The 13369-nt window shown below is 43.5% G+C and overlaps 1 protein-coding gene across 1 annotated transcript in view; it reads left to right on the top strand.

The window, feature by feature from the left end:
• The window catches only part of ADAMTS19 (ADAM metallopeptidase with thrombospondin type 1 motif 19), a 354949-nt gene that overhangs the window by 253740 nt on the left and 87840 nt on the right, over positions 1–13369 (top strand). The gene's annotated exons all lie outside the window — the stretch shown is intronic.

Raw genomic sequence — 13369 nt, 5'->3', positions numbered from 1 at the left:
CCCCTAGACGCACATGAGGTCAAGAAGGTAACGGTAAGCCCAATAAAATCAGCAGCTCCTTCGGGGGGTCAGTGCTACAGTAGTTTAAAGATAAACCTCTTTTCTTCTAATTTTAATGACTGGCCAGGTGTCTTATTAAACTCCCTTCCGTGGAAAAGTTTTATCCCTATTGTGGGGTCACCAGTATAGTATTTGTAAATTGAAATCATATCCCTTCTCAAACATCTTTTTTCCAGTTCAGTGCTCACAGCTTTTCTTCATAGCTAATGTCTTCTAGACCCTTTATTACCGTATATACTCGAGTATAGGCCGACCCGAATATAAGCCGAGGCCCCCAATTTACCCCCAAAAAAACTGGCAAACTTATTGACTCGTGTATAAGCCGAGGGTGAGACATGCCTGTCCATCCCTGTGTGTGTGTCCGTCCATCCCTGTGTGTCCGTCCATCCCTGTGTGTCCGTCCATCCCTGTGTGTCCGTCCATCCCTGTGTGTGTGTCCGTCCATCCCTGTGTGTCCGTCCATCCCTGTGTGTCCGTCCATCCATCCCTGTGTGTGTGTGTGTCCATCCATCCATCCCTGTGTGTGTGTGTGTCCATCCATCCGTCCATCCCTGTGTGTCCGTCCATCCCTGTGTGTCCGTCCATCCATCCCTGTGTGTGTGTGTGTCCATCCATCCATCCCTGTGTGTGTGTGTCTCCATCCATCCATCCATCCATCCCTGTGTGTGTGTGTCTCCATCCATCCATCCCTGTGTGTGTGTGTCTCCATCCATCCATCCATCCCTGTGTGTGTGTGTATCCATCCATCCCTGTGTGTGTGTGTGTCTCCATCCATCCGTGTGTGTGTGTGTGTGTGTGTGTGTGTGTGTGTGTGTGTGTGTGTGTGTGTCCAGCCTACCTGTGTCCCGAGCCTTTGTCCCGAGCCTCCGTCCCGTGCCTTGCCTCCTTGCCTCCGTCCCGTGCCGTGCCTTGCCTTGCCTCCGTCCCGTGTCGTGCCTTGCCTTGCCTCCGTCCCGTCCCGTGCCGTGCCTTGCCTTGCCTCCGTCCCGTGCCCTCTTCGTCGGCGCCTCGGCGGCCATTGTAAAATTCAAAAGCCGCGCCTCCGCCTTCGCCTGTGATAGGCGGAACACTGAATTTCCCAGCAGCCTGTGTTCCGCCTATCACGGACATCGTATCATCCTCGTCCGTAGTACGAGGATGATACGATGTCCGTGATAGGCGGAACACAGGCTGCTGGGAAATTCAGTGTTCCGCCTATCACAGGCGAAGGCGGAGCCGGAGGCGCGGCTTTTGAATTATAGAATGGCCGCTGTCTGTCTGCTCGACACGCTGATCGAGCGGGCAGACAGCGATGACTCGAGTATAAGCCGAGGGGGGCACTTTCAGCCTCAAAAAAGAGGCTGAAAATCTCGGCTTATACTCGAGTATATACGGTAGCTTTGTTGCCCTTCTTTGTAATACATCCTTCCTGAAGACCGGTGCCCACAACTGGACAGCATACACCAGGTGCGGCCAGACCAAAGTCTTGTAGAGTGGGAGAATTATGGCTTTATCCCTGGAGTTAATCCCTTTTTAATGCATGCCAATATCCTGTTTGCTTTATTAGCAGCAGCTTGGGATCGCAGACCAATGCTGAGCCTACCATCTACTAGGACCCCCAGGTCCTTTTTCATCCTAAATTCACCCAGAGGTTCTCCCCCTAGTGTATAGATTGTATTCATATTTTTTCCACCCAAATGCATTATTTTACATTTTTCTAAATTAAACCTCATTTGCCATGTAGGTGCCTACCCCAGGGCAGCCTGAAGTGTGTGTTGTGGGAGGTTGCTATAAATAGATTAGCAGACAGCTTGCTGTCTCAGAGCACAGCTCTGCACATTCCTTTCTTCCTTTACCACTGTGGAGAGGGGATGTGTGTAAAACTGAAAATTACCATTCAAAATAAATTCATCCTGCTAAAAGGACCAGCTGTTTTACTTAAAAAAAAACAAAAAAACTGTGCCGTCCTAACAAATCTTCCTTGATTTCACTAGTTAAATACAAGGATGGAGACTTCAGTCAAGCAATTACAAAAGTAAGCCTTGTGGAAAAGATTTTGCCCATAGGCATTATTCTAGAAGCAAATGCAAGAAGCCCTAAGAAAAACCATATTTCTTTTGCTGTGGCTCTTGAGTTTTTAACATTTGATGTAGAAGGCTCTTTAACCTATTATTTTTTTCTGGGGGACATCTAAATGCTAATTTGTGACAAATCAGCAGGTCCAATAAACCGAAAGCAAGAAGTTAGGGAGATCAGTTTTGCCTTGTTTATCCTACGAAATATTTTGTGTATATTGGAAGTTTAATGTTAAAAATCACTACCCATGTATTAACCTAGTCTCTTTGTACACTTTGGAAGCTATAAGCTCTAGGAGGGAAAATCCACTGTTCACCGAAAACTGAAATTTTCCAACCAAAACTGAGATTTTTTGGTAGATGTTACATTGGAGATAATATTGGTGAGATCCACTCATTTGAGTTCCTGGATCTACACAACTTTTCACTCTCCCTGTTGGATCTTTTGCTTTCAACAGGAGGCTCTAGGGCACCAGATGGACAGGTACAGAATTAGATATTATGGCATGTTGGATTATCCAAGACATAACCATTTAGGCTCCATCCATTCATAAAATTTGGGTTATTAATGTGTATGATATTGGAATGCTACTTACATGTTAACGACTCTGGCATATCTTGTACTGCAATGTACTGCAATTTATTTATTTTTTTAAATAAAAACTTTTATGGAAAAAAAAATATTAAATTTTGGGTGGACTGACACTTTAAGTTGTGCAAAGGTATCATATCAAGTTGAACAAGCTGAACAAGACTATTACAGGCATGATAGATGAAAATCTATGTTCCAGCTGTTGTACTGCAATGATAATGTGATGCAATGGGGTTAATTTACTAAAACTGGACAGTACAAAATCAGGTGCAGCATTGCATGGTAGTCAATCAGCCTTTAACTTCGGTTTGTTCAATTATGCTTTGACAAAAATAGAAAAACTGGAAACTGATTGGTTTCTATGCAGAGCTGAACTGTCAGAAACCATGAATCAGACTGAGACAGAAGTACAGTTAAATCACACTTGTAAAATAATAATAAAAAAATGTAAACAGAGTAAACATAGTCAAAGCATAGCCAGAGTGAAGGAACCGGAACAGATAGTCATGCAAGCCAAAACATCAGGGAGCCAGAGATGAGCATAGTAGAACAGCAAGCAGGTTCTAGAGCCAGAAGGAATGTCAGCCAAGCAGGTCTTTAACAGGAACACAGGAGAGCGTCTCCAGAGATGTGACCAAGGTGAAGGCAGAGATCATCTGGACTGGACGGCTTAAAGGCTCCTTCACACGGATGTGTCTGTGTACGGAGCCCGCTCTTCTCAGCCATTAAGCAGGAAGATGACAGGTCTGTCTCTGCACGGACCTGTCAGAGCGCCACTCTCCCCTATGGGGGATCGGATGAGGATGGACCATAGAGTCCATCATCACCCGATCTGATGTCCCCGCTGACATCCGATGCTCCATAGAGGTCTATGGAGTGTCCGTTCAGGTCCACCTAAAAAACTGACAGGCGGACCTGAACGGACAGTCTGTGTGAAAGAGGCCTAAGTAGGCAGGACTGACGAGCAGGATATCATCAACAGGTGAGTCCCTGTGGGGAGATAGGAGCTGGCAATTAGCCGACAGCTAAGCGGTCAGCTTTGAGAAGGAAGGGCTGAGCCCAGCCCAGACATGCACCAGATTTTGTACTCTCTAGTTTTAGTAAATTAACTCCAATGTTATTCACAATAGTAAAAAGCCCAGGGCCGCACTATATGTATGACAACGGCATCCCATAATAAAAGCACAGGCTTCAGGTATAGTCCCTGATCATAGGCATGAGCAGCCTTATGCATTAGGGTATGCACCCCAAAGCTCAAACACACATGCTTGTGTGTGTATATATATATATATATATATATATATATATATATATATATATATATATATATATAATATATATTTGTTTACACTATATTACTAAAGGTATTGGGATGTCTGCCTTTACATGCACGTGAACTTTAATGGTAGGCTGTCAGGGATTATCAGCTTACCCTTACAGGTAAGCCGATACACCGATAGTGTACATGAGGCCTGCATGGCATCAGTGATCTGCTGATCACTGGTGCAGTGCTTTCCAGGCTTCTGCAACAAAAAATAATAAATGTACTTTTTTATTGATGGGCACACTGGCAGCAATTGATGGGCACACTGGCAGCAATTGATGGACACAGTAGCGGCAATTGATGGGCACACTGGCAGCCATTGATGGGCACAGTGGCAGCAATTGATGGGCACACTGACAGCAATTGATGGGTACAGTAGCTGCGTTTGATGGCACAGTGGCAGCAATTTATGGGTACAGTGGCTGCGTTTGATGGGCACAGTGCCTGCATTTGATGTCACAGTGGCGGCAATTGAGCATATTTAGGATTTGTCTATCCAGACATGTCCATTCTGCTTTGTGCAAGGACCACAGTGTAACCGGGTAATATAACATACTGCATGTTACATGGCTTCAAAGTTTCATTTTTTTTTTTGTTTTTTTAATCCTACTATTGGCAACTCACTTTTACTTAAAAGGAAAAAAAAAAAATTTGTAAAACGCTTTATAGTGATTTATATGTTGTATTATTGTTTTTTTTAAAAGCTAGAAATAGCATGTTTATGAGTTTCCAGATGATTTGAAAAAGGCAGTATTCTTGTATGTGCTCCCAGCTGGATGCTGTAATAAGGTTTATGGAGTGAAAGGTCAGGAAATGCAGTCAATGGCAGTCTCGCTTGTGTTATTTATATAGTGACCAATACTGGCAAGAAAGGGTATTCGCCCGTTTGCTGAAGAGCAAACATTATGGGACGTTTGCGGAAAATTTGAGTGCCGCAGAACGCCCCATAAGGCACTGCGAGATTGCAGCACATTGCTGTATGATGATTGGCCAAAGCATGCACCTGACCTGCATGCGTTGGCCAATCAGAGCACGCTCTGCTAAGAGAGCCATATTTGGCCAAAGGCAGGGTTCCTTCGGCCAATCATGGGTTAGGGGCACTAATTCCATGCCCCACACTATATAAGGCTGCTTACACGGCAGCCCTGTGCAGTTTTGTTGGCGTTGACAGAGAGATATTTTGTTTTAGATTAAGCAGGCAGGTTATTCAGTTAGTGACAGTGTATTTGATATATATATATATATATATATATATATATATATATATATACACTTGGCATTTTGAATAGACTATAGATTGTCTTTATTCGATATTCAGTCAGTGCAGGCAGTGTATTAAAAAAAATATATATATATATACAGTCTCGCATATATATACTCTGCATCCTGTGTAGCCTATATCTACAGTGAATTCTTTGGTGCACTGTTTCTAATACACTTCAGGCGGTGTGCACAGTATCTAATACAGTCTCTACAGTTTCTACTACACTTCTGGTGGTAAACACAGTATAAAATACAGTGCAGCCAGTGTACAGTTTCTAATACAGTATAGACGGTGTACACAGTATCTAATACAGTGTTTACAGTTTCTACTACTTTTCTAGTGGTGTACACAGTATCTAATACAGTGTGTACAGTTTCTACTACACTTCTGATGGCGTACACAACACACAATACAGTGCAGCCATTTGTACAGTTTCTACTACTTTTGTGGTGGCATACACAGTATCCAATACAATGTGTACAGTTTCTACTACACTTCAGGTGGTGTACACAGTACAAAGTACACAATACAGTGAGCCATAGTACAGTTTCTAATAAAGTGCAGGCAGTGTACACAGTATCTAATACAGTGTGTACAGCTTCTACTATGCTTCTGGTGGTGTACACAGTACACAATACAGTGCAGCCATAGTACAGTTTCTACTACTTGTTTGGTGGTGTACACAGTGTCTAATACAGTGTGTACAGTTTCTACTACACTTTGGTGGTGTACACAGTACACACTACAGTGCAGCCATAGTACAGTTTCAAATAAAGTACAGGTGGGGTACACAGTATCCAATACAGTGTGTACAGTTTCTACTACACTTTTGGTGGTGTACAAAGTACACAATTCAGTGCTAATACAGTGTAGTGTAGTGGTGTAAAACAAAAAATACATAATGTCCAAAAGGTCACCAAGGAGAGGCAGATGCTCACAGGCCACTAAAAGAGGGAAAGCAGCCTCTGTGTCTACAGTCAACAGTGGTGGTCATTGACATGATGCATCCTCTGCAGGTGGCCATGGGGCACACTCATCCTTTCTTTCTGCTGCCGGCCATGTTATTGACCAAGAACATGCAGAAGTGTTGGTGGAGTGGATAACAAAGCCATCCTCATCCTCCTCATCGTCTGTCACCCAGGCTCAGAGTAGTTTGCATTCTAACACAGCTGCCAAAGCATCCTATTCAACCAGCTCCTTGTCCACAGTCACTCCTTCCATAGCCCTACCATCATGCATAGAGGAGTCCCCAGAATTATTCAACCACAGTGTTTGGTACATGCTGCTGGAGGATGCGTAGCCATTTGAAGGCTCCGATGTTGGTTCCCAGGTTGATGAAGGGACTAATGAGAGCCTAAAGAGAAGGGGTGCCCAAGAAGGACAAGAAACTGTCAGTCATGTTTCCCCAGCTGGAGCATACTGCCAAGTTTACTCCGGTGTCGGGGGGATGATGAGGTCAATGACTGTACTTGGGTAAATACAAATAAGGAAAATAATTCTGCGCTAATCTGTGAAAAAATAACCAAAAAGCTGCTACATACGAATGTGACAAATATTCATATAAAGATAATTAGTGAAAAATGTAGCACTAATAACACAAACCATATGTTCATGTCATAAATTATAGTGAATAACAGTTGAAATATTAATTAGTGACTACATATACATATAAAGAATAATAAGTCCAAAAAAGTGTTCATCAAAAAATAGAAGGACCCAGCACATAAAACACTCAGCCTCCAGATGGATAACCTCAGCAGTTGTATGGACTTCTTTAATTTGATGACATTAAAAGAGAGGTATAGGTGGATACTCTTACCAGAATCGGTGGATCTGCGTGTCAACACCAGATCATATAGGCATATAAGGCTCTCAATGAAGAGAAGACAGTGAGCTGGATCCTAGATAGTCCTCCAACTTTTCAGGCCACACGGTGATGTCCTCAGGAGACCTCTGGATGGTGAAACCCAAGGCGGGACGGAGGTATCAACAGGGCATATACCACCCGAAGGTGGTTATTAGTCACTGGGAGCAGGCGGTATATAAGACAAAAAACACACAAGCTCCCAATGGTATAGATCAAAAGATAAAAAATGGCTATTTATTTCCATAAAAAGCTATCCAAACCAATAAAATCAAAGTGATCACAAATTTGTTTATAAAGCAATATGGAGAGCAAAGAGGCCAGGACCTATGCGTTTTGTCCAAATGGACTTCTACCGCGGCATCAAACTGCTCCCCCATATTGCTCATGTATAAATAGATAAATTCTAAAAGAAACACCAATCATCATACATCATCAATTGACAGTAATACAATGATCTGATAGGAGGATACAAACCACATGTCAAGTAATGTCAAACCCCCTACTATCAACAACCAATAGTGTGTTCCAATATTAACAGATACACATACATTGGCGGCAAATACCAATGAAAAAATGGGTTATCCCTTGTATAGGGTAAAGAGAATACCCAATAGTAAGTACCCTTGTAAAGGGCACCAATCGCTAGATCACATACAACCATGCGGAAAAACGTCGACCAGTAATAATGGACAAATCAGTGTCCCGCAATGGAAGGTGGTGGCAAAAGCTTTTTTGAACTTATTATTCTTTATATGTATATGTAGTCTCTAATTAATATTTTACTTGTTATTCACTATAATTTATGACATGAACATATGGTTTGTGTTATTAGACATTTTTCACTAATTGACTGTACTTGGATGCCTGAGAGAAGAGAGGAGGAGGAGGCACAACTCCAATGAGGCAGGATGTTCTCTAGGTGGCATCTTAAGGGCAGCCAACCCTATTGCATCACACCACAGAGCTCCGCAGGTGCAGGGTGCTGCTGACTCCCCGCTGACTTTTAAAAATTCCTTGGTGTGGTCCTTTTTCGACACATGTGCAGCAGATCGCACCATTGCTGTTTTCAACCTATGTCTGATGCAGATAAAGCATGGCCAGAACAGCAGCCGCTTGGGAACCACATGTTTAACCAGACATTTGATGACCTACCATGCAGTCCATTGGGAACAGCACTTGAAAGACCCACATCAAAGAAAAAGGCGGAGTTGTCCTTGCTCCTTATCTGGGATCTCCATCCCTACTATACCTCCAGTTCTCTCAAAAACCTGCACTGAGAGAAATGAAGGTACAGCAATAGGTGTCCCAAGTACTTGTAGCCAATCTGCTAGCAGTACACCACCATCTTATTTTAGCAGGGAAATCTCCCTACCCCAGTTGCTGAACTGTAAAAAGAAATTTGGTCCCAGCCATCCACATGCTCAGCATCTAAATGTTAGCTTGGCCAAATTGCTATCACTGCAACTGCTGCCTTTTCAGCTAGTAGGCTCTGCCCCCTTTCATGAATTTGTGGAATGAGCTGTACCTCAGTGACCGGTTCCAAGATGCCATTTCTTTTCACAGAAGGCAATATTTTGGCCTCATTGGACAAAGCAGTCAACAGTAAGGTACATATTACCGTTGACTCATGGTCCAGCAGGCATGGAGAGGGGCATTACTTTTCCTTCACGGTGCACTGGGTAATTCTGCTGGCAGCTGGGAAGGATGCAGGACAGGGTTCAGTGTTGTTGGAGCTTGTTCCACCACCACATCTCCAAAATGCTAGTGGTGATTCTGCCACAGCTCTCTCCTCCAACCCCTCCTCTTCTTCTTCCTCTATAGCCTCTTCTGCAGATTTGTCCTCTGAACCAGCGGTGCTCCGTAAAACTTCAAGGGGTTACGCAAGCAGTCAGGCTGAAAGATGCCATGTAGTGCTTGAGTTGGTCTTCCTAGGGGACAGGAGCCACACTTGGGCAGAGATTCTGTCAGCTCTGCAGGGGCAGCCTTAGAGGTGGTTGACACCATGCCAGCTTTAGCTAGGAATAGTTGTATGCGACAATGGCACCAACCTTCTCTCCGCCCTCTGACAGGGACACTTGACCCATGTTCCATGTTTGGCTCACGACCTGAATTTGGTGGTGCAGCGGTTCTTGAGCAGGTATCCAGGCTTACAGGATCTCCTCAGGCAGGCCAGAGATGTCTGTGGTCATTTCCACCGGTCATACAATGCCAGTGCTCGGCTGGCTGACATTCAAAGGGAATACAACCTGCCCACCAACTGCCTCATTTGTGACATGCCCACCAGGTGGAACTCAATATTGGCAATGCAGAAGCAGCTGCACATACAGCAGAGGACCATCAATGAGTGCCTGTGCAGGTATGGCACCAGGACAGGTTCAGGGGAGCTTGGCATATTTTTACCACGCCAGTGGCTGCTGATCAAGGATGCATGCACTGTCCTGTCATCATTTGAGGAGACCACAAGGATGATGAGCAGCGACAATGCATGCATCAGTGACACAGTCCCTCTAGTCTTCCTGTTGGAGCACACGCTTCGTGGAATCATGGACAGGGCACTTGAGGCAGAACAACGGGAGGAAGAGTAGGACTTCCTACCTCTCAAGGACCTCTTAATCCAGATAGCATACCTGCGGGCCCGCCAAACACACAGGAAGAAGCGGAGGAGGAGGAGGATTGTGTCAGCATGAATGTAGAGGATAACACTCAGCAGCAGTCTTCAAGGGATGGTTTTCATACCCAGAAACCCAAGGAGTTGTACGGGTCTGGGAGGAGGTAGTTACAGAGCATGTCAACACAATCAGAATTTTCCTCGCAAAAAGCTCTGATGGTTTTCCCGAAGGAATTCCAATGGTATTTCTCTAAAGCTGTCTTGCATACACATGGTCACACCAAATTCCAGCCGTCAAGAACGAGGTGACGTACAACATGTACGATGGGACTAGAAAAAAGGAAGTTCAATAGCCAGTAGCTAATAGCTTCCGTAGTTGAATCTGAGCATGCCTGAGGTTTTGCGCGTCTAAATTGCATACACACGATCGGAAAAATTGAGAACCTGCTCTCAATCTTTTGCTGGCGGAAATTCGGCCAGCAAAATTCCGATGGAGCATACAGTCTTTTTCTGGCCGAAATTCCGACCGTGTGTATGTGGCATAAGGTTGCAGAACTCATCCTGCCTTCGCAGAGGGAGCAGAGGATGAAACATTTTCAGGAGTCCTTGAAGAAAGGTTTGTGCAACTCATTTCCAGACTCTGGGAGGTTACAATTTCCTGGTGCTGGACAACGTGTTGCTGAGGCTTCATTCAGTCAGAGGTAGAGTGGTGGATAAGGTGGCTGGCTGACCAATGCCTTTAAACTATTTTTCAGTCCTCAACGCCTCAGGAATATCTAGGGGCAAGAGCAGACTTGGAGACCTTTCCAACAGAGCATCCACTGGGTCTTGAAGATGGACCACTGACCAGAACTTGCTCAATATGCAACTGAGCTACTGGCCTGTCCTGCATCCAGCGTGCTTTCTGAACACACATTCAGTGCTGCTGGAAGGTTTGTAACAGATCAAATAGTGTGCCTGTCCACAGACTCCATTGATAGGCTCACAGTCATAAAAATAAATCAGTCTTGGATCAGCAGCTATCAAGCACCTGATACTGATGTAACTGATTGAATTTGCTATGGATGTGGGATCCCTTGAAGACTGTCTATGCTGACTATCCTATTTCTCCTCAATCTTGATGATGCTAGCTTTCAACAATATATTTGGTTTAGGGCACCACCATCACCAGCCGAGACCCAATTTTTCTGCCCCTGTTTAACAGGGGCATGTAATTAAAATGTTTGATTCAATATTTCACAGCAGGGCCCATTCCTGCCCCCAACACAAGTATCTGTGAAGGGTTACAGTGTTGTGGCACCACCAGCTCCACCCAAGGCCTAATTTTTCTGCCCCTTTTTAACAGGGGCATGTAATTACAATTTTTGATACAATATTTCATTGCAGGACCTGTTCCTTTGCCCAACAAAAGTAATTGTGAGGACTTACAGTGTTGTGTCACTACCACCACTGCCCAGTGGCCGATTTGTTTGCCCCTGTTTAATAGGGGCATGTAATTACGATTTTTGATATAATATTTCAACGCAGGGCTTACGGTGTTGTCGCACCACCACCCAAGGCCCAGATTTTCTGCCCTTGTTTAACAAGGTCCATGTAATTACAATTTTTGATATAATATTTCAACGCAGGGCCCATTCCTGCTCCCCAACAAGAGTAAATGTGAGGGCTTACGGTGTTGTGGCACCACCACCACCCAAGGCCCAATTTTTCTGCCCATGTTTAACAAGGGCATGTAATTAAATGTTTTGATATATTTCAATGCAGGGCCTGTTCCTGCACCCAACAAGAGTAACTGTAAGGGCTTACAGCGTTGTAGCACCACCACCTCTAACGAAGGCCTAATGTTTCTGCCATGATTAACAGGAGCATGTAATTAAAATTTTTGATATAATATTTCATGGCAGGGCCCATTCCTGGGGCCAACAAGAGTATCTGTGAGGGGTTACAGTGTTGTGGCACCACTACCACCGCCCAAGGCCCAATTTTTCTGCCCCTGTTTAACAAATGAATGTAATTACAATTTTTGATATAATATTTCAAAGTAGGGCCTGTTCCTGTGCCCAACAAGAGTAAGGGTGAGGGCTTATAGTGTTCTGGTATCACCAACACCTAAGGCCCAATTTTCTGCAAAGTATATAGGACAGGCCATATAGCATATATACTGCTGTTCAGAGTCAACATTTTTTTTTTTAATTGGATGCAGAGTTCTCCTTAATATCCATACCAGACCTGAAGGGCCTGGTATGGATTTTGGGGGTGACATCCACACCATTTTTTTTTTTTTTGGTATTTTTATCTATATTGATGGGATCTGACAATACATTACAGCCGCAAGCAATTTTAAATTACATTTTTTCCTTTAGAAATGTAATTTTGCTGTGGCATGGTTAGAGAAAGATGCGCTACTTTACATGTATACTAAGGACCCCCCCCCCCGAAACAATATTTAAAGGAATATTTCATTTTCATTGTTTCACTTTAAGCATTATTAAAATCACTGCTCACGAAAAAATGTATGTTTTTAAAACTTTTTTGCATGTCCCCTGGAGCAGGACCTGGGTTCACAAACACTTTTAATGGCAATAATTTGCATATAAGCCTTCAAAATTAGCACTTGCTTTTTCACGTTCGTGTCCCATAGACTTTAACGGTGTTCGCGTGTTCAAACACATTTTTTGCCTGTTCGCATGTTCTGCTGCGAACAGAACTGGGCGGTGTTCAGCTCATCCCTATCCAACAGTAACCCATATAGAAATAATGCTTTTCATTAGTATAGTAGGGTAAGAATGGAACCCCTTAATCTTTTTTGTCTGTCTATGTCCCTGTTGCAAATTTTCTACCACTTCCTTCTGCCACATCTGTAAAATGAACCCTTCATTGACATCCTCTCATTGTATATGACCTGCACCTTAAACCCTCCATCTCCTCATCCCCATGTGTATGACCTGCACATTTAAAGTGGTACACTGTGGCCAAATTGTAAATCATTCACTTCCATATTGTATTTCAATTATTTCTAACCTACTCCTATTAATCTGAATGACCTTGAAATTTTCAAACGTACTTTGTGTCCTTGAATTCTGTGACACATATTCACTGTGCCCTGTGAAAAAATCACTTCTGTGTCACAAATTTCACAGAGCCTGCCTTCTGACCTACAGAGGTGCTGAGAGGAGGAGTATCAGCAGGTGGAGTCAGTACAGGCAGAAAGGTACCATGGGATATGTAGTAAATAGAAATTGAAAGTAAACAGAAGGAGAAGCTGCAAAGCATGCAGGGAATCCAGGAAATTGTGGAAAGAGATGTCCAGTAGACAGGCAAAACTTGCAACATAAAGGGTAATTTTTTCAAGTAAGCTTGCATTGCCAAACATAAATATTGTTTGTATTGCTGTTACAATGCTGATGTTATAAAATGAAAGTGTATCCTGTGACCATACACAAAGTTTTGATCATCATCAGCTGCTTTTTCTTGTTGTAATTTTTTTGATTGTTAAAAGGACAAAAGAAATACATATTTTGCTGTAGTCTGTAACTATGATGCATATGAAATTGTTGACTGTTGCTACCTTTTAGTGTTTTATGCTCTTGGCATCCTCAG

This window comes from Lithobates pipiens, unplaced genomic scaffold, assembly GCF_037356315.1.
Source record: "Lithobates pipiens isolate NorthernLeopardFrog02 unplaced genomic scaffold, aLitPip1_a1.2 Scaffold_3, whole genome shotgun sequence".
Classification (NCBI taxonomy): domain Eukaryota; kingdom Metazoa; phylum Chordata; class Amphibia; order Anura; family Ranidae; genus Lithobates; species Lithobates pipiens.
This window is presented reverse-complemented; position numbering and strand designations above follow the sequence as displayed.